Genomic DNA, 21,766 nt, shown 5'->3' with positions numbered 1-21,766 from the left:
TTCCATGAGTTAGCTACACCCATTCTTACTGCTACAAAGCTACACTGGCATATTTCTTTATCTTCCTGGGTAATACCCTACTTGTGCCCATTATTCCTTCCAGTCTTTCTATTGCTTTGTAGCTATTTGGCTTCTCTCTGTTTTGTAATCATCACAATAAGAATGTTGTTGATGTTGTGTTGAAAAAACAACACTGGGGCTGCAACAATGATGGCTAGTGGTTTCTATGTCAATGCACCTGAAATTGAGGATATAGCACACATATTATTTGATTGCAAATTGTATCAAAAGGCGAGAGACTTCCACCTTGGTTCATACATCAAACGGACAATGTATTGGGATTCTCACATCAGAACAACATATTTTATGTGTGGCCAAGACCCAAAAATAACATATAAAACAGCTCTGTGCTTAAGCAAAACAATACATCTGTGAACCACATATGTAGGGCTGATTGGGGTAAATTGTAGGGGTGATAATGAAATATGATGTATATACTCAGCTTGATAAGTTTATCAGTTTTATCACGTTTTATCATATTTATTTACTGTATTGTTATAAGTGTCGTATTTTAACTTACTAAGTGGAGTGTGATAAGATCTTGACTGTCCTTGTTGTTCTGTTTCTTATTGTGATATGGCCTAAGGGCTAATCAATAAAATTACTTACTTACTATGTCAATGGGATGGTTAGTCTGGGGTTTAGCCTCAACTATAAAAGGAACTATGTAAAATCTAAATCTTGTCCTCCAAATTCAAATTAAAACCCAGTACAGATTCTCTACTATACTGACATTGAACACACTAGCTCCCACTATCATTATTTAAGGAGGCCATTCTATGCATCTGAGGTTTAAAAGTACCAAAGATTTTGTGGCTCAAGATCATCACTTGATGATTTCCAGTAATAAACATATTACCGAGCTGACCTCAGTTTGCAAGGTGGGACCCCAGCCAATTATAAGGTTATGTAGTACTACTGTCAATAATGCAAAGTAATCAGGTGTAAAATAAGGGAATTAGGACATTGTTATTAGCTTATAATGGACCTAGAATGTGACTGCACTAAATTTAAATTCCCTGTAGGTGGTATGAGCAGTATGAGAGTTTGTTTTATTACATTGTGTTATTTTATTTATGCAAATTATATATTTCTGGGTAGCAAAATCACTATATAATTTGAAGCTAAGTGAGTTATCTTTTGAATTATATTTGCTTAAAACTGTGCTACCTAAGGTCCTTGATGACATCATATTTTTAAAAAGTAGAAAATGATCTATTTTATCATAAATCCTAAAATAATTTCTGTGAATCATTTCCTGTTATTAACATACATTTCAATATCATATTTGGAGGTGATTCTAAGACCAACATTTTATTGTGATAACCTGTATTTATGAGCTGAGATAGCAAGGAGTAAACACTGGTTTGCCATTATCTGTGATGGTCCCTTTGGCTATGTGCTGCAGTCATGATGAATGGATGGACTTCCAAGTAAATAGCAGCTTTGTTTATCTGAACTGTGGATTATTTGAGTACTTTTATTTTCTTTTAGGACATTAAAAACAAGTAAATAAGTATGAATAAGCACCACAAATCCTTTCCTAATCTACAACCTTATCGGACAGGGCCGAATTAAATGTCATACACCAGGTCCCCTTTCCTTTTCTCACAGAGTCCTGGTGGAAGTAGCTGTGCATCATGGGATAGAAGTCACTGGGATCTGTGGCAAAAGGAAAATGGAACTGGTGTACGTCTTCAAATTCAGCCCCTTCTGATGAGGTTGTAGATTAGGGCTAGTGTTGTAATGTTTATTCATACTTATTTCCTTGTAAAAATATTGTTGTTGTGTGCCTTCAAGTCATTTCTGTGTTATGATGACTCTAAGATGAGTGGAGTTTCTTGGCCAGATTTGTTCAGAGGAGGTTTGCCCTTATCCTCCTCTGAGGCTGAGAGAGGGCCCCTCCAGATAGGTCCAAAATGTGGGATGTGTCAGGCTTTTTCCTGAGGTGTCCAAATTTGGAGCAAAGCAGGGTTTACCTGCTTTAGTCTGAATTAATTAGATACCCCATTAGATCCGGGCCCTCCTGGAAGACCTGGGTCTACTGGGGTATTGGGCCTGTAGGAACTCATCCAAGGGTAGTCTTGGGACTTCCCGGGTGTGAGTCCCCACAGCCATCTCACATCTTTTGGGCTTTTGGAGCACTAAGGTGTGATATAGCACCTTCCTCCTCCTACTCCCAGCTCCCCAAAATACCCTAAAACTTTAGAAAACTTGCCAGGCTGCCATTACAGTGGTCCTGGAGTCCTCTTGGCACATCCTCCCCACCGTCCAGTCTTTTGGTTTGGGGGGGGTATTGGGATGGGGGAACTTAAACATGTTCTGAAGCAGGCTTTCTTAAAACCTGCTTCTGTGAGCATTTAACTGCAGTGTGGAAACGTTCTGAGTGTGACTTGCTCAAGATCATCCACTGGGTTTCTAAGGATGATCAGAGTTTCAAACCCTCATCCAACACTGAGAGCAATACACCACACTCTACCATGTCAACATATCATTGAGAGACTGCCATCCATTGGTTTCAATGGAAACTGTCTCTCTCTCCCACCCCAACCCCTTCTTCAATTGTTCTGGATGTGCAAGTCTATTGCAGGCAGCAAGTGCTCATCTTCTTAAAGGATTTTTTCTTAAAGGATGTGCTGTAGCTGTAGCTTTGGTCCATCTGCATGATTATTCTTAAAGTCTCAGTGGTGACTGCTCTCCTAATGAGCCAAGATAAAAATCATTAAAAAGTAATTGTGTGCAGGTTTTACAGATATGTTTCTGCTGTGGGATGAGGCAGTCTTGACAGACTGCAATATTTCTAAAGCAATATACTCCTCCCCACCTGTGTAATGAGCCATATATTTTTAATCTGGGAGATTTTGGTGCTAGGCAGAATGAATACCCAAAGGGTTTGTCATATCCTATTTCATGATGGGGGCAGAGCACAACTGAGACATGCAAAGGCACTTGAAAGAATAGTGCTGGATGTATATGTATCATCAAATTTTTTGCATTACTGACACTTTCTTATGTTTCTTTATAGCCATTGTTGCCATCCATTTCCCAAGTGGAATTCCAAGACATTATTGTGCATAATTTCCACTTGTGTACATGTAAAAAATCTTGAAGAATTGAAGTTAAAATATTATATTTGATACTAATTAATTTATTTAGATATCCCATATTTATTTTTGTGCAAATAACTTTATTGGACACCCCCTGAAGAAATCCTTGTGATTGGTAACCTTTTCTACTGTTTTTAAAAATGATACGTTGTTAACGACAAGAAACATTGTAGGTGTGATAATTGCAACCCTTCTCTAGGTTTTCCATTACATAATGCATCAAACTGAAGTTCAACTGTCAGCTTTCAATAGACTTTTAACATCATGGGGATCTTTGGCAATCTTCATACACTGTGTACTTCAGGTTGCAACCTTAATATAAGCAGACTTTATCTAAAAAAATTTTTTAAGTCTGTATGTGTGTTTTGCTGCTATAGTTCCATGAATGGGTAAAATTTATTCCTGAAACACAGGGTAGATTCTAGAGGAAAACTGAGGATGTGAATTTTAGGTAGCATGTAAGTTTATTAGAATTTCATAATCAATCAATCAATTGAAATAATTATAGCCTGCACTATGATCGAGTTATTGGTGATAGGGCTTTATCATATGATGCAGGAAAACCTATATTGCAGTTGGTGTACTGCACACAACATTGTGTGCATCTTGCTGCCAGTTTGTCTTCCCTCTCATCATCATCCCATCTCTTCCCCATCCCCATCTCACTATGCTCCCACTACCTATTGCGATGGGTGCCTACTGCTTCTGTGCCAGCACTAACATGCATCAAGGGATGGGATGCTCTTCCTCTGGATCATCACCCTCATTATTCCAAAGCTAGCTGTTTCCTTTTATTTATATATATATTTCCTTGTTGATTTCTTTTGCTGAAATTACTAACATAGTGCAACTGTGCTACAAATAAGAATATGAATATATAAGGGATGACAGTATTGCAGGAAGGTGGAGCAGTATTGGGTTGTTGTAGGTTTTTCCGGGCTATATGGCCATGTTCTGGAGGAAATTTTTCTCCTGACATTTCGCCTGCATCTATGGCAAGCATCCTCAGAGGTAGTGAGGACCTATGAGGATGCTTGCCATAGATGCAGGCGAAACGTCAGGAGAAAAATTTCCTCCAGAACATGGTCATATAGCCCGGAAAAACCTACAACAACCCAGTGATCCCGGCCATGAAAGCCTTTGACAATACATGGAGCAGTATTGCAGGAAGGTGTACAGAAGTATGATTGCAGAACCACAATGATTGCAAGTGATATAATTCAGAATTGTGAAATGTGTCACTTGCACTCTTAAAGAGAGGCATGATATCAAAGATGCTCAACCAGCAATGTGTCTTCCTAGATATAAGGAACAAACATATGGCAACCCCAAAAGAAAGGGTATAATAGAAAGATTGCGTGGAGGGAAGAATTGCAGGGTTTCCGTCCCAGATGAATGCTCACTGGATAGGTATTTGGGTAGTGAAAGGGTACAGGGATGAGAATGAGGTATGATTATGAACCAAATGATTGCATAGTTCTGCTGGTCATCAACATGCAACCCTGAAGTGTAAGAAAAACACACACACACACATATCTGTGTGTGTGTGTGTGTGTGTGTGTGTATGAGAGAGAGAGAAACACACACACACATATTTTGTATGTGGCCATTGGATGAACAAAATGTCTTCTGTGCTGCATTGAGTCCCCCCAGGGGGAGAAAGGTGGTATATAAATACTGTAAATAAATTAATTTATTAATGGAAACATGGTAAAATCACCCAAATTATACGGCATTTCTGGAACACACTGTTAAAATTTTATATATTTTAAAATATGTGAGTGCAGCTCCTCTCTTAACTTTTCTTGTTTTCAGTTCTTTCTCAAATTTTACGCTGACCTCTCTATAATTGACCTTAAGAGAAACATTGTCAGAATCTGCAATGCTTTCAAAGCATACTTTAAAAATAGCTTTGTCTTTTGATGTTTGATTTTTATAGAGTTAATTAGTGAGGTTTAAAACAGTGTATAATCTTCATTTATAAAGGAAGCATAAATGGTGTGAAAAATCAACATATGCTAAGTTTGCACATGTAGTAAAGTTCAATATGGCTGAGACTGGGTTTATGCTGAAGACCCAGGGTTAACTTCTGCCTATTCCAGACAGGTGGGTGCATATTCTGTTGTAAATTTCAGAATAAGGGCAAAATAATAATGTAAAAAGTTCAACTTAGCTTTGAGAAATGGAATGTATGACTACCCTTCTGTTAATTTGTACTTCTAAGTTCTGCAGAAGTAAAGATAAACTAAATACAAATTTAATCAAGTTCAATTTGCAGGTTATCAATACCAAGGAGGAGAAGAGATTTAAAAGTTATCTCCTTAAAAGCTTTCAGTTCTAAAATCCTATTATAATAAAAAAAGCAGTCTTCGCCTAGTGAGGGCAGGATATGTTTCAGCTTCCTAGAATGGAAGTTTGAGACCCTAGATTCAGTTACCGAGAACACTTATCTCATGATCCTACCAGATGTACCTGCAGATATGTCTGGACTGAGGGAAGGGCTTTTTTGGTGGATCTTAAAACTCATCCTGACTCATGATGCCAGATATGGTCTGTAAGATTGCCTGGATCTAAACCAGGGGTTCTCAGTCTTTTTAAGCAAAGAGTTGGTTCACCGTCTCTCAGATTGTAGGGTGGGTGGGTGGTGAACTATAGTTTGGAAAAAATGGATGACTTTCCATGCACACTGCACATGTCTTATTTGTAATGCAGGGAGCATACAACCCCCCTGTTGCGCCAACTCCACTGGCTACTGATTTGCTACTGGGCTCAATTCAAAGTGCTGGCGTTGGCCTTTAAAGCCCTAAACGGTTCCGGCCCAAGCTACCTATCCGTCCGCATCTCTGCCTATGAACCCACCAGGACTTTGAGATCTTCCGGGGAGGCCCTGCTCTCGATCCGGCCTGCTTCTCAAGCACGACTGGCGGGGACGAGAGATAGGGCCTTCTCGGTGGTGGCTCCTCGGCTGTGGAACGCCCTTCCTACAGACATTAGACTAGCACCATCTCTAATGGTATTCCGCAGGAAAGTGAAGACCTGGCTGTTTGAGCAGGCGTTCGAATAATTAGTGCAATGATTGGTTAATGAACATTGGAACAGAATAATGGATGACAAATCTGGATCATGTTTTTGATGATGAGATGATAGTGAATAGTGGATGGTTATTGTACTAATTGTTTATTAATTATGTAATATGTTAGGTTGTTAACTGTTTTTACACTGTAGCATTGAATTTTTGCTGTTCTTATTTGTTGTGAACCACTGTGAGTCGCCTTCGGGCTGAGAACAGTGGTATATAAGTAAAGTAAAGTAAAGTAAATAAATAAATAAAACAAAAACCATGAAAGAACAGTACAGTATTTAACATGAAGAACAATTTTAACCAACATAAATTTACCAGTATTTCAGTGAGAAGTGTGAACCTGCTTTTGGCTGATGAGATAGTCTAGTTAATTAGGATTGTTGTGTGCCTTCAAGTTGCTTCCGACTTAGAGTAACCCTAAGTCTAAAGTTTAGGGCTGCTGGTGGGTAAATGACCTTGGAGTGCCGCATGTGGGGAGGTCTTAGTTTGGGGAGGCTGGTCTAAACCACATAGACAGGGCTTTGAATTTTTGCCTATAAACATGGGGTAGTTGGTGGAAATATTGCAGCAGGGGAGTTGTACGCTCCCTGCACTTGTTGCCAACTGAAATAAAGGGTAAGTGTACTCTTGTTTCAGTGAAACAAATTTCTTATGCTTTCAGCTCATACTCAAGTGAATTCATATTACAGGCAATGTAAGTGAAGTGAAAAGCAGTCTTTGGAACAGTGGATGTCAACAGCCTTAATAACTCTTTTGGCACTTTACCACTTTAATTCCATCTTACTTGTTAGGTGAAACATTGAATGGATGTGCAAGACTCTGACACCCATGCTCTTTATTTTGGCCTTGGATTATAAATAGCCAACACTCTTTTCTCATGATTTTTTAATGTTATAGCCAGAGGTGAATATGAATTTATTTTTTAAAAATCAACAAGGAAAGACTAAATTCTTCAACTCAGGAAAATTTCCACGCAATAGAGCAATGTCAGTAAACAAGGTTGAACTGAGAAGAACTTTTAATTTGGGTTAAAGTTTTAAAAGTTGATGCTCTGTCCCCGAATTAACTAATAATCTGGAAGGTATTGTGGTACAGGGAACAGATCAGAAACTATATTGATAATTCAAAAAACAACATTTTTTTTTATTAACACCCCCTCGATGGACTGTCACCTTGTCGTGGTGAGGGGGCTTGCACGTTCCGATGAACCTGTAGGCACAACAACTGGAGTCGTGCTCTCCCAGGAGTGGCCGCGGGGGAGGTTCCAGACCAAGCACAGTCCGAAGACCCAAAGACCTCAAGGGTGGAGCAGGCGAAGGATAACATGGTACATGTTACAACGGCTGCGAAGGCGGAAGAAGGCTGCAACAGACTGAGAAGCCATGATCATTGTGTTAAACTACATCACCAGTGGAACCTCACTCTGTGAAGTCTGTGTGTTGATCAGTTGTGCACTGACCTCCACACATTAAAAAAACCCATGCACAGGCGTCTTCCAAAGAGAATAAAAACAAACCAACCAAAGTCCCATGGCGATCAGCGAGTGGCGACGGGGGCAGGACTGTGAAATCTGGAAGCCCCTAGTCACAGACTGGCACATGGGCGGTGGGTACGGACTCAGTCGTTCTACCTCAAGGTCCGAGGCAGTTGAGTAGTTCGGCAGCTGTATCCGTGACTGAGCAGCCCTTTTGAGGACCCACTCTGCTCACCCCACATGGGGAGGGGGCTAGAAAAGGTGCCCTAAACATAGTCTGCCTCACTTATCCCTGACTGGACTGCTGCGTCCAGTGGGGTCACCACCCTGCAGCCAAAAAAGAAAAATGAACTTCGGTACGTGGAACGTACGGACTCTGATGGACAACAGTGGCAGTGAACGCCGCGAACACAGAACTGCCATCATTGCAAGGGATCTGGGACACTTCAACATCGACATAGCAGCCCTTCAGGAGACCCGGAGAGCAGGAGAGGGACAGCTGAAGGAAGAAAAAGGAGGCTACACCTTCTTCTGGAAGGGACTGCCCGAAAAAGACCAAAGAATGCACGGAGTTGGCTTCGCCATCAGAAATGATCTGATGAAACATCTGTCCGAAGCACCCACTGGCATCAACGAACGACTCTCAACCCTCCGAATCGATCTTGCCAAAAACCAACGGGCAACCATCATAAGTGCCTATGCACCAACACTGGATGCTGACGAAGACATCAAGGAGAAATTCTACTGTCGGCTGGACACCGTCCTATCGGGGATACCTAAGGAGGACAAAATCATCCTCCTGGGGGACTTTAATGCAAGAGTCGGGCGAGACTTCGACCTGTGGCCAGGGACCATAGGAAAAGACGGGGTTGGAAACAGCAACTCAAATGGCATCCTGCTTCTCACCAAATGTGCGGAGCACAACCTTGTCATCACTAACACGCTCTTCCACCAGAAAAACAAGTTCAAGACATCATGGAAGCACCCCCGGTCAAAGCATTGGCACCTCTTAGACTATGTAATCACACGCGCCAGAGACCGCCGTGACGTGCTCCTCACAAGAGCCATGACAGATGCTGACGACTGCTGGACTGACCACAGGCTAATTCGATCCTCGATGGCTATCAAGATCGCTCCTAAGCACAGACTCCAAGGAAGGAAGACAAGGCGCAAAATAAACATCCAAGCCCTTCAGAAGCCCTCCAGACGAGCCCATCTCCAAACAGCACTCAAGGACCATCTACCCACAGTACACCCCGAAAATGTTGAGGAACATTGGAACAAACTGAAGACCTCCATCATCCAAGCCTGCAAAGAAACTATTGGATACCAAGCCAAGAAATATCAAGACTGGTTTGATGAAAATGACATCGAGATCCAACAGCTAATTGACAAGAAAAGGAAAGCCTTCCAAGCATGGCAGAGAGACATCAACTGTACTGCTAAGAAAAAGATCTATGCCAGGGCAAATGCTGAGGTCCAAAGAAGGACAAGAGAACTCAAGAACATCTGGTGGGCAAAGAAGGCTGAAGAAATCCAACACCTGGCAGATATCCATAATGCTCAGGGATTTTTCAAAGCCACAAAGGTCATCTATGGACCAAGAAACCATGGCATACAGCCTCTACGCTCATCAGATGGAACCAAACTCCTGAAGGACCAAAACTCAATTGCACTACGTTGGAAAGAACACTACCAAAGCCTCCTGAACTGCAGCTCCAATGTGGCCAAAGAGGTCCTGTCACAAATCCCACAACATCAAACCAGGGATGAGCTTGCAGCACTGCCTAGTTTGGAAGAAGTCAGCAATGCCATCAGCCAACAGAAGAATAACAAAGCCACTGGACCAGATGGGATCCCTGCTGAAATCTTTAAAGAGGGAGGACCTGAGCTGACACACCAACTCCACCAGCTCTTAGAAAAAGTGTGGGTGACCGAGAAAATCCCAGCAGATTTCAAGGACGCCACCATCATCACCCTCTTCAAAAAAGGGGAAAGAACAGACTGCGGAAACTATCGAGGTATCTCCCTTCTAACCTCCACTGGGAAAATCCTCGCAAGAATCCTTGCAAACCGCCTTCTGCCCCTCTCAGAAGACACCCTCCCAGAATCCCAGAATGGCTTCCGCCCCTCCAGAGGAACAGTGGACATGATCTTCACAGCACGACAGCTCCAAGAAAAATGCAGGGAACAAAACCAACCTCTGTACGTGGCATTCATCGACCTTGCAAAGGCATTCGACACAGTGAATCGCAGCGCTCTCTGGACCATCCTCCACAAAATCGGGTGCCCTAACAAATTTGTGAACATCCTGCGGCTCCTCCATGATGACATGATGGCAACAGTCTTGGACAGCAATGGCTCCCAAAGTGACCCATTTAAAGTGGAATCCGGTGTCAAACAGGAATGTGTTATTGCCCCAACTCTATTCTCCATCTTCATCGCTATGATACTTCACCTTGTTGATGGGAAGCTTCCCACCGGAGTGGAAATTATCTATCGGACAGATGGCAAGCTATTCAACCTCAGCAGACTGAAAGCCAAAACCAAAGTTACAACAACATCTGTTATAGAACTCCAGTATGCTGATGACAATGTCGTCTGTGCGCATTCAGAAGAAGATCTACAAGCCACTCTAAACACCTTTGCAGAAGCATACGAGAAGCTTGGCCTGTCACTGAACATTGAGAAAACCAAGGTGCTGTTCCAGCAGTCACCAGCCAATCCCTCTCCAATGCCAGTAATACAGCTTAATGGTGTAACATTAGAAAATGTGGACCATTTCCGCTACCTTGGCAGCCACCTCTCCACCAAAGTCAACATCGATGCCAAAATACAACACTGCCTGAGCTCTGCAAGTACAGCATTTTCCAGAATGAAGCAGAGAGTGTTTGAGGACCAGGACATCCGTAGGGAGACCAAGGTGCTTGTCTATAAAGCTATTGTCCTCCCAACCCTGCTCTATGCCTGTGAGACGTGGACTGTCTACAGATGTCACATGCAACTCCTGGAACGATTCCATCAGCACTGCCTCCGGAAAATCCTACAAATCTCCTGGGAAGACAAGCGGACAAATGTCAGTGTGCTGGAAGAAACAAAGACCACCAGCATTGAAGCGATGGTCCTCCAACATCAACCCCGCTGGGCCGGCCACATTGTCCGGATGCCTGACCACCGTCTCCCAAAGCAGTTGCTCTACTCCGAACTTAAGAATGGAAAACAGAATGTTGGTGGACAGGAAAAGAGATTTAAATATGGGCTCAAAGCCAACCTTAAAAACTCTGGCATAGACAGAGAACTGGGAAGCCCTGGCCCTTGAGTGCTCCAGCTGGAGGACAGCTGTGACCAGCAGTGATGCAGAATTTGAGGAGGCACGAGTGGAGGGTGAAAGAGAGAAACGTGCCAGGAGGAAGGCGCGTCAAGCCAACCCCGACCGGGACCGCCTTCCACCTGGAAACCAATGCCCTCACTGCGGAAGAAGATGCAGAGCAAGAATAGGGCTCCACAGCCACATACGGACCCACAAGGAAATCCATAATGGAAGATCATCTTACTCGTCCAATGAGGGATCGCCTAAGTAAGTATTTTATTAACAGATAAAACTTAAATTTCCCCTTCTGGGTATCACTATAAAGTCTCTGTAAGGAAAGGCAAGTTCTTGGGGTATGTACACAGTTCTGGCTCTTGGATCTTTTCTCTTTCTGTTGCTTATGGTTGAGTTTGACTCTTAGATGTTATCAATGTTTAACTTGGCTTGACATTACTTTACTATATAGCCCTGGTATGGCATACTCTTTTGTGTTTCTTGCAATCGTCCTCACTCTTTACCTTCTAGTACCACACTAACAGAACATACTGTCACCTCATGAAGACAGAAGGGTCAGTGCTGGGGTTCTGCCCCTCAGAAGATCCTTAAAGGGGCAGGGCGAGGGAGGCTCTAAATGCAAAAGGGAAGAGATTATTTAGACTGACTCTCTTCAGAACTGTACATACTATGCTAAACTCACCTAACTAAAAGGGGATGATTAGGGATAATTAGTAAGGGTTTCTCTGGTGGCACAACAGTTGCCAAATGGATAGAAAAACCAAATCTAATGTATTGGTATATGTATTGGTATATGTGACTGAGATTTTATAATATGTATAGAGTATTGTTGGGGATTAAATATGTAATTGGTATACAACCTTTTTAGGTTCCAAAGCAATTCATGGTGCCCAACTGGAGCTCCCCAGTATTTCCTAGACTTGAATTTTTCTAAATGATAGGAAAAAAATGAGATTTCTTTTGGCTGAAATGTTAGTGCAAGAGTACAACATAGTAGTTAATAACTTCTCTCTCCAAAATAGAGAAAAATAGTATTGTCGAAGGCTTTCATGGCCAGAATTAAAACCTACAACAATCCAAAGAAAAAAAATAGTACCACAATGAATTCCAGTTCCTGGATGGTGTCAGTGTGGCTTAGTAAAGATCAGAAATAGACCTAAATGTTTTTTTTAATGCTTTGAATGTGTCCACTCCTGAAGCATGTCCACAACACCTGAATTACAACCCTCAGCTGGTTCTAATACATTAAATATTGTCTAATATGCCCTCATTCAAATTTAATGGTCCATATACTATACAGAAAGATGGCCCTTATGGGAAGGTCAATATATGTAGGCCAGAAGCAGCCAACACATTGTACCTTAGACCATTCGGAACTTCTTCTCCATATTAATAACAGTATGTGCAATGGTTCATAGATAGAACTTTGATGTTGGGAAAAATGTACAATTGGGACATGCATATACCTGCTGCTTCATGCAAAGACTTTTGCTAGCTTGAGAAATTACTTGAATAGGCTTTATATTATTAAATCCATATTGTAAGCTGCCTTTTGTTGGATATTTGGGGAAAGACAAGATGTTAAGTAAGTAAATTTTAAGTCTCCTCTCTGGTCAGTGACTGCCTGAGGCAATATTCCAATAAACGACTTATTAAATAGCATGACCTATGAAACACTGGGCAAGATCATGCGGAAAATCTACAATGTAATGAGAGATTAATAATAAAATCAGGAAAAACAGTCCGCAGAACAATGTTGGCTACCAGTCTTCTAAAATAAAATAAGAATGATGTCAAACTTATTCAAGTGCAGTACTTTTTTTTTTGTTTGTATATGAAAGTCACTGCCTGCTGACTGACTAATCATTGTCTGGATGAGGCTTTAAGGTAATAGGCAGTTCACACTGCCACACTGCCAAGGTCTGTTTTATTTCTAATCTTCATAGACACCATGGTTGTTTATCATGTGTCACAAGTGCCTATCCTGTAGTTTTGCATATTAAAGATCCTGGGAGCTAAAAGTAAGTGACAGAAGCAAAATTGTGTACATATTGTGATAGGGTTGGTTTAATCTTTCAAGCTAGCAGTGCCCAATATGCCACTGAAGACTTTCCTGTGTGTAATGATAACACACAGGAGCACATGGGCACCATATCCACAAGAACAGCTTCTAAACAGAGACCTGCTATGATGCAACTGTGAATGTAGTTTTGTTTAAAGAGCTCTGTTTCCTCGCTGTCTTAAAGGAATACTGATATGGCCTGTGGCAACAAAACCTCCTTTTACTCTTTTTCTGCCTATTATTAAATGGGCTAAAAAAGAAAACCAGTAGAAAAATGGAATAATACCAAAACTCACCTGCAGGCACTACATTGAGTTTTGTATTAACACTTTCAAGAAAAATATAAGAGATAAACAAATTAATGGTGTATCCATTTTGATGTGAGCCTTCAGTCTTTCTGACTTCTGCATGGGAGGCACTTGATCTTATAATACAAACCTCTGGTATCACTTTTCAAATTTAACCACATATTTATATTTATAATTCAGATTAAGCAAAGGTTCCTTTCCTTTTGAAATTATTTTTATTTCCAGTAGTATACCAACAGCTACATCATTTATTAATAGGGATCATGAATTGATGGAACGGAGAGCACATGGGTTTTTAAGGCATGTATTTATCCCCTGTTTGTTAAAATATGTCAAATAATAAAATGTCAGAGCTAGAAGAGACTACAAGGGCCATCCAATCCAACCCCCTGCCATGCAGAAACACACAATCAAAGCACTCACAACAGATGTTTTAAAACCTCGAGAGAATATTCGAACCAAGACCACGCAGCAATTGAATGGTTTTGATAGCCTCCCTGAATAGATGTCTATTGAAATTGGCTCATGCTGGTACATGAGGAGGGCAGGGCCAGAGCCTATTTAAGCCCTGGCAGCTCTCACATGGATCTTCTCGCTGAATTGCACAACCCGCTCTTAGTGCAGTAAGAGTTTATTTGGTTGCCTATTGGAGCCAAGAAGGATTTTTTTTCTTTTCCTCTGGATTTTTTTTGCTTATCTCATAATGTCTGGAAAATAACATCAATCCTGTTTTCTGAGTTTTTAAAGCAGCCTGCTATCTACCCCCATGGATTCAACCACTCACTGTTTGAAAACTCACCCCATCCAAAACCTTAATTTTGTCATTTTATATACAAAATACCACTTTATTATGTCATTGTGTATAATAGGACTTGCACATCCATGGGTTTTGGTATCCAGAGGTGGTCCTGGAACAAAGCTTCAGAAAATAATAAGAGCCAACTGTAGCATATCTTATTAACAGCATGTATTATTGTATAGTTTATATTAAACGACAAATCCAGTATGATTGAAATTATTTATTCATAGGATTGCTAATTTGCAGCACTATAAAGTATATTTAGATGTTAGACTTGAAGTTCCTTCTAGTAATTGTTGTTGATTGATGTTGTTGATTTTGTTGTTGCATTTGTTGCGTTTTTAATTGCATTGACATTGTTGTGATAACTTGTACCATGTAAACCGCATTGAGTCGCCTGTTTGGGCTGAAAAATGCGGTATAGAAATAAAGCAAATAAATAAATAAATAAATATGCAATTTGGATTCACTGTAAGTTTCCCACTGATTATAATAATATGGACAAGATTCATACTTACATTAATATTAAAAGGTACTTTTGAAATTGGATAATATAGAAGCATTGTATTATACTACAAGTAATTAAGTTAGCACACACACACACATATCTTTTCAGGGGTGGCAAGGGGGTAGTGGTATACTTGGGTAATGTTTTACTATACCCCCTAGATGGACTGTTACCTTGTTGTGGTGAGGGGGTTTGCATGTTCCAATGAACCTGCGGGCAGAACGACTGGAGTCATGCACTCCCAGGAGTGGCTGCGGGGGAGGTTCCAGACCAAGAACAGTCCGAAGACCCAAAGACCTGAATGGCGGAGCAGGCGGAGGATAACATGGCACATGTTACAACGGCTGTGAAGGTGGAAGAAGGCTGCAACAGATTGAGAAGCCACGGTCATTGTGTTAAACTACACCACCAGTGGAACCTCACTCTGTGAAGACTGTGTGTTGATCAGTTGTGCACTGACCTCCACACATTAAAAAAACTCACGCACAGGCGTCTTCCAAAGAAAATAAAAACAAACCAACAAAAGTCCAATGGCGATCAGCAAGTGGCGATGGGGGCAGGCAAGAATAGGGCTCCACAACCACCTACGTATCCACAAGAATACTGATCCTGGAAGACTATCCTACTTGTCCAACGAGGGATTGCCTAAGTTTACTATGTTGTTGTTCATTCGTTCAGTTGTCTCCGACTCTTCATGACCTCATGGACCAGCCCACGCCAGAGCTCCCTGTCAGCCGTCACCACCCCCAGCTCCTTCAAGGTCAGTCCAGTCACTTCAAGGATGCCATCCATCCATCTTGCCCTTGGTCGGCCCCTCTTCCTTTTACCTTCCACTTTCCCCAGCATAATTGTCTTCTCTAGGCTTTCCTGTCTCCTCATGATGTGGCCAAAGTACTTCAACTTTGTCTCTAGTATCCTTCCCTCCAGTGAGCAGTCGGGCTTTATTTCCTGGAGGATGAACTGGTTGGATATTCTCACAGTCCAAGGCACTCTCAGAACTTTCCTCCAACACCACAGTTCAAAAGCATCTATCTTCCTTCGCTCAGCCTTCCCTAAGGTCCAGCTCTCGCATCCATAGGTTCCTAGAGGAAATACCATGGTTTTGACTATGCGGATCTTTGTTGCCAGTGTGATGTCTCTACTCCTTACTATTTTGTCAAGATTGGACATTGCTCTCCTCACAAGAAGTAAGCGTCTTCTGATTTCCTTATGATTGATTATTATTGATTATTATTGATTAATATTGATTGATCGTTATGATTTATTATGAGAGAGTGTAAATAATATTTATTTTCTACTTTTAAAACTTTAAAAACTTTTATGGGGTTTATTCATGTTGGGTCATATTTGGCATTTCTCTTTTAAAAAATACTATTAAACAAGTAAAGAAAATAAAACTACAAAACAGCTTAAATAATGAGTCATGTGGCTGCTTATGTATTCACAGTTAAAGTGATGTCAAGCTGCATTAATTTTACAGCATATATGCACCCATAGTTAGTCCCATGGACTAATTCAAGCATAGTTATCCAAAACAAGAAAAGTTATTTGTTGAAAAGTTTCTTTATGACAATAATGTGTCACAAGTTGTATCTCTTCTTCACTCCCTAAACTCTAATGGCGCTTCCAGGCAGTACCTATAATTTAGGAGAGAACGAATTAAAAGTGGTGGTGGTGGTGGTGGCGGCTAAATGACATCTGTGCTAAAAAGCAGATTTTTCCATGACTGCATGGCCTTGCAGTCATCTAAAGTTCGGGATTTCCCTATTTACTCCATGTGGAGACTGCGTCCCACTCATGCCAGTTTTAAAAAACCAGAAACAGCTGATCAGCTGTTTGGGCTGTCATGGAGACACATCTGATTTCCAGCTGGTTTCAGGAGAGGAGAAGCAGAGAGGTCTCTGAAAGTGTTTATTTTAAACTGTATAATATTAAATAGATCGTGAATAAGCAATGGGGGAAAGAGGGAAATCATGCAGCATTTTTTAAAAAAATCTTGCCATTATGTAGTGATGCGTATATGTGTACATAGGAATATCTCCATATTTATATTAGGATATTCAATTGTGCACATATAAGCATCAGTGCATAACTGAGTGATTTTTTAAAAAAACTTTCGGTGGATGCCCCCAGTCTGCCCTCCATTTTATCCCGAGACACAGAAGGGTTGTGAGGATGGTGGGGGGAGAAAGCCCAGGACTAGCAGGTTTGTGTGGGCACCTGCTGTGAGGTTCTGGGTTTATTTGTCCCTCTTCTTAAACCCATGTTTTGGCGCTGTCTGGAAGTACCTTAAATTTCTGTCACCTTCCTTCCAGTATCCACAATCTTACAAGATCAACTTCTCACGAATAACTGGCAGTTATTTTATTTTCTCCTCCAGCCTCATTTTCCCAACACACTGAAAGCTGTGATGCTCTATGAGGGTAGCCAGCTGAAGGCCATAACACAGAATCCACAGACAGAAAAATATTTCATAATGTGTTCAAGCAAAAGGTTTTATTTCAGGTGGATCTCTAACTATGATTGCCTTGCTATTAAAATACCTTGCAGTGAGATCAGATCTTGGAAAAGATATTTTTTACTACAGCTCCCAGAATCCCCAAAACAGAATAGCTGCTGGCAATGCTGGGTGGAAGATTCTAGGAAATATAATTGCCTAAAATAACATTTCCAAGATCTGGGCTAGATTGGCATGTAAATCGGTACCTCGTGTTCAAAGTGACTGCTATTTTTTAAAGTTTGCTATTGTTTTTCTTTTTAAATATTGGTTAAATGGAGACAAGTAACTCTCTTAGAATACTTTCTGATAATATGAATATTCTGTCATTATTTTACAGAAATGACTGTTCATTCCCAGCTGGGACTACAGTGAAAAAATAAGGAGATTTTGACTTACACAAAGAGTAATTTGTGTCCTGGCTTAAAATATGGAAAGAGTAATTGAAGACAATGAAGATGGTGGAATTACAGACATCAGGGAAACATTTTATCACAAAGTCTAGAGAGAAAAGAGCACTTCTGTTCCATTTAATATGGGTGCTCTTAGTGAGATTGTTCTTACCATTTGCAATTTGAATATATTATGTCTCCATTCACAAAACATTAACTATCTGTGAGATGGTTTCCAAAGAAGATAATGCATTCTTGAGATGTCAGATTAAATTAAAGCATGTAACTGATGATTTATAGAAACTAAATTCAGGGGGATACTGAATTATATGCCAGTATCTTAGAAACAGTAAAGCTTAAACAAGTTGGATGGTATGTGTGGAAACATATATATATAAAATGTGCACATTTTGACATGAAGTTAAAAGCAGATGATAGTAGGAGCAAGTGGAACTGGATAAAAAGTGCTTACTGCTGGAATTGGTTCAAGGACTGCTGAGAAAGATAGTGCCAACTGAAGAAACAATGACCTAAATCCAAAATGCTCAAAAACTCCTTGCAGTAGATTTGGATATTGGAAACCTGATCCAAAGAATTACCAGCCCTTTGATTTGGTTTCCATTTTTCCAGGGCACAATGGAGGTTACAGAAGAGAAGTTGAATTGTTTTCTTGCTTTTGCTTGTGGGTATACTGACCCAAGTCATGCTCTGTTGAATGGAGTAATTCCATGGATTGGTGATTAATTATCATTAGGGAAATATATACCACTCTTCAATGGTTACTTGAGTATATGTTGTTGTTGTTGTTCATTCGTTCAGTCGTCTCCGACTCTTCGTGACCTCATGGACCAGCCTACGCCAGAGCTCCCTGTCGGCCGTTACCACCCCCAGCTCCCTCAAGGTCAGTCCAGTCACTTCAAGGATGCCATCCATCCATCTTGCCCTTGGTCGGCCCCTCTTCCTTTTGCCTTCCACTTTCCCCAGCATAATTGTCTTCTCTAGGCTTTCCTGTCTCCTCATGATGTGGCCAAAGTACTTCAACTTTGTCTCTAGTATCTTTCCCTCCAGTGAGCAGTCGGGCTTTATTTCCTGGAGGATGGACTGGTTGGATCTTCTCGCAGTCCAAGGCACTCTCAGCACTTTCCTCCAACACCACAGCTCAAAAGCATCGATCTTCCTTCGCTCAGCCTTCCCTAAGGTCCAGCTCTCACATCCGTAGGTTACTACAGGGAATACCATGGCTTTGACTAGGCGGATCTTTGTTGCCAGTCTGATGTCTCTACTCTTCACTATTTTATCGAGACTGGACATTGCTCTCCTCCCAAGAAGTAAGCGTCTTCTGATTTCCTGGCCACAGTCTGCATCTGCAGTCATCTTTGCACCTAGAAATACAAAGTCTGTCACGGCCTCCACGGTTTCTCCCTCTATTTTCCAGTTGTCAATCATTCTTGTTGCCATAATCTTAGTTTTTTTGACGTTTAGCTGCAACCCGGCTTTTGCGCTTTCTTCTTTCACCTTGATTAGAAGGCTCCTCAGCTCCTCCTCGCTTTCGGCCATCAGAGTGGTGTCATCTGCATATCTGAGGTTGTTAATGTTTCTTCCAGCAATTTTCACCCCAGCTTTGCATTCATCCAGCCCCGCACATCGCATGATGTGTTCTGCATACAAGTTAAAAAGGTTGGGTGAGAGGATGCAGCCTTGCCGTACGCCTTTCCCAATCTTGAACCAGTCCGTTGTTCCGTGGTCAGTTCTGACTGTTGCTACTTGGTCCTTGTACAGATTCCTCAGGAGAGAGACAAGGTGGCTTGGTATGCCCATCCCACCAAGAACTTGCCACAATTTATTATGATCCACACAGTCAAAGGCTTTAGAATAGTCAATGAAGCAGAAGTAGATGTTTTTCTGAAACTCCCTGCCTTTCTCCATTATCCAGCGGATATTGGCAATCTGGTCTCTCGTTCCTCTGCCTTTTCTAAACCCAGCTTGAACATCTGGCAACTCTCGCTCCATGTATTGCTGGAGTCTTCCTTGCAGGATCTTGAGCATTACCTTACTGGCATGAGAAATAAGGGCCACTGTACGGAAGTTGGAGCAGTCTTTCGCATTTCCCTTTTTTGGTATGGGGATATAAGTTGATTTTTTCCAGTCTGATGGCCATTCTTGTGTTTTCCATATTTGCTGGCAAATGGCATGCATCACCTTGACAGCATCATCTTTTAAGATTTTAAACAGTTCAGCTGGGATCCCATCATCTCCTGCTGCCTTGTTGTTAGCAATGCTTCTTAAGGCCCATTCAACCTCACTCCTCAGGATGTCTGGTTCTAATTCATTCACCACACCGTCAAAGCTATCCTCGATATTGTTATCCTTCCTATACAGATCTTCTGTATAGTCTCGCCACCTTCTCTTGATCTCTTCAGCTTCTGTTAGGTCTCTGCCATCTTTGTTTCTTATCATACCAATTTTTGCCTGAAATTTACCTCCAATGTTTCTAATTTTCTGGAAGAGGTCTCTTGTCCTTCCTATTCTGTTGTCTTCTTCCACTTCCATGCATTGCTTATTTAAAAATAGTTCCTTATCTCTTCTGGCTAACCTCTGGAATTGCGCATTTAACTGGGCATATCTCCCCTTTTCACTGTTTCCTTTTGCTTTCCTCCTTTCTTGGGCTACTTCCAGTGTCTCAGCAGACAACCATTTTGCCTTCTTGGTTTTCTTTTTCTTTGGAACGTACTTTGTTGCCGCCTCCTGAACAATGTCGCGGACTTCTGTCCATAGTTCTTCTGGGACTCTGTTTACTAAATCTAGTCCTTCAAATCTGTTCTTCACTTCCACTGTATATTCGCTAGGAATGTTAGTGAGATCATATCTAACTGGTCTGTGTATTTTCCCTGATCTCTTTAGTTTTATTCTAAATTGGGCAATAAGAAGTTCGTGATCTGAGCTACAGTCAGCCCCAGGTCTTGTTTTCACCGACTGGATGGATGTCCGCCACCTTTGGCTGCAAAGGATGTAGTCAATCTGATTTCGGTGTTGACCATCTGGTGAGGTCCATGTATAAAGCCGTCTTTTAGGTTGTTGGAAGAGAGTATTCGTTATACACAGCGAGTTTTCCTGGCAGAATTCTATCAGCCTGCGTCCCGCTTCATTTTGTTCTCCCAGACCATGCTTGCCTGTGATCCCAGTTGTCATTTGACTTCCCACCTTGGCATTCCAGTCTCCTGTAATGAAAATAATGTCTCTTTTTGGTGTATTATCCAGTAGGTCCTGCAGATCCTCATAGAACTGATCTACTTCTGCTTCTTCAGCAGCTGTGGTTGGGGCATATATTTGGATCACTGTGATGTTGAAAGGCTTTCCTTGCACTCGAATTGAGATCATTCTGTCATTTTTTGGGTTGTATCCAAGCACCGCTTTAGCGAATTTCTTATTAATTATGAAGGCTACTCCATTTCTTCGATGTTCCTCTTGTCCACAGTAGTAGATCTGGTGGTCATCTGATGTGAAGTGGCCCATTCCAGTCCATTTCAGTTCGCTGACCCCCAGAATGTCTATCTTTAGTCTTGACATCTCACCAATAACAACATCCAATTTGCCCTGGCTCATAGATCTTACATTCCAGGTTCCTATGGTGTGTTGATCTTTAGAGCATCGGATTCGTCGTTCGCCTCCAGTACCGTCGGCCGCTAGCTTTCCTTTCGGCTTTGAGCTAGCTGCGTCATCACATCTGGGGCTAGTTGAACTTATCCTCTGCTCCTCCCCAGTAGCATTTTGGCCATCTTCCGACCTGGGAGTCCCATCTTCCAATGGCATACCGACATATCTCTGGTTGTACTGGTCCATTTAGTTTTCTTGGCAAGGATACTGGAGTGGTTTGCCATTGCCTTCCCCAGGGATCACGCTTGGTCTGACCTCTCTGCCACAACCGTCCCGTCTTGGGTGGCCCTTCACGGTTTCGCTCATGACATCATTGAGGTGCTCAAGCTCCAGCGCCCCGACAAGGCGGTGATCCTTTGCTGGAGTGAGTATATGTATTTAGGCTTTAATCCAAAAACTAGTCATTATCAGAACAGACTTACTGACTCAATTATTGAATGACAAAGTAATACCTTTCTCAATATCATTTATTTAATGAATTTACTCTAGTTTGGATTA

Source organism: Anolis sagrei, chromosome 3 (genome assembly GCF_037176765.1).
Source record: "Anolis sagrei isolate rAnoSag1 chromosome 3, rAnoSag1.mat, whole genome shotgun sequence".
Lineage (NCBI taxonomy): Eukaryota > Metazoa > Chordata > Lepidosauria > Squamata > Dactyloidae > Anolis > Anolis sagrei.
This window is presented reverse-complemented; position numbering follows the sequence as displayed.